Below are 1472 nucleotides of genomic sequence, written 5' to 3' on the forward strand. Positions count from 1 at the left end.
GGTGAGTTCCTCCTGCTTGTTTCCCATACTACAAGCATTTGTGTAGAGGCATTTGAGGCCTCCTGTGGATGTGTGTACTGGCCCCCTAATCACAGCTTTGCCCTGGCCCCTGTCGCTTACCTGTGTATACATTTCACTCATTGGTCTAGGCTGGGCTGTACTTGTGGGCGTTGCTTGGTCTGGCAGTCCGATGATTCCTCCACCCTCGTCTTCCCCTTCCCCTGACGAGCCTAGTTTAAAGCCCACCAGAGGAGGTCCACCAACCTAGAAGAAAACATATGCTTACCTTTTGGGAAAAGGTGGAGCCCATCCCATCCAAGCATGTCTCTCATCGTGATGTGCCAGTCATGGTTGAGGAAGCCAAAGCCCACCTCGAGACACCATTCCTGAAGCTGCCAGTTGGTCTCCGCGATGCGTGTTGCATGCCGTCTTCCACGTCCACTCACTGGTAGGATAGAAGAGAAAACCACCTGTGCACCCATCTTCTTTAGCATGCACCCTACCTTGCTACCACCTCTACACACTTGTGTGCTGCACTGTCCATCATGCTGCCCTCGTGTCACACCCAGTCACCAAGTGGTGGGACCTACTCAGCAAAGGCATCTTGGGGAACCCCAGTGGCTGAGTCTGTACTGCACCCTCACCCCCTGAGCCACTGGAGACCTTAGTTTGTGGCTTCACCATGGAGCCATCACCATGGATGTGTATTTGGCAAGCTTCTCAGACACCTCAATCTCCTGCCCCTTCTGTGGGCAGGGGGAGACCCTGGTGCACATGACCCTTGAGTGTGCCAGGCTGCAGCCCCTCCACCTCTAGAGACTCCTCTTGAGGTTCTGGTTGAATTTCAGCTGCACCTTATTGGTTTTGGCGACCCCATCCATGGCCCCACCAAGTCCTGGGACCTCCTGGTCAACCTCCTCCTGGCCCTGGTCAAGTGGGCCCTGTATTTGACCAGGATGGAGGCTTTGGCTGGGAAGGTGCCCAGAGACTGTGGAGACACTTTCCTCTCACTTCTCCATGCTCATCTCCGGGTGCAGCACCTGTGGGCAGCATCCACCAGCTCCTTGGATGCCTTTAAGGACCGGTGGATGCAGATCAGGGGACTCTGTTTGGTGTCCCCCTGAGGAGCACTTATTTTCCTGTTGACCATTTGATCCACACAACACTTCTAGCCTTGTTTTTTGTTCATTAGTTGTCCCTATACTTTAGGAGCCATTAGTTAGCTGTTTGTGCCTCAGAGCCCACAATAATTCAGTGATACAAATAGTAAAACAAAAGACCACTACACCAAGACAGAGAGTGTGAAACAGAGACAGCGATCAGTTGGATAAGTTTTTATTGATATATCTACAGTGTTGAAACAATGTGGAAGCCTACCAGTGTCTCTATCATAATAATAAAGTGAACTCTAAATACATGTATTCATGAAACAGGAATATATATTTTGCTGCCCCCCCCACAAGGCTCACATG

The sequence above is a fragment of the Crocodylus porosus genome, unplaced genomic scaffold (assembly GCF_001723895.1).
Source record: "Crocodylus porosus isolate Cpor-Errol unplaced genomic scaffold, CroPor_comp1, whole genome shotgun sequence".
NCBI classification, from domain to species: domain Eukaryota; kingdom Metazoa; phylum Chordata; order Crocodylia; family Crocodylidae; genus Crocodylus; species Crocodylus porosus.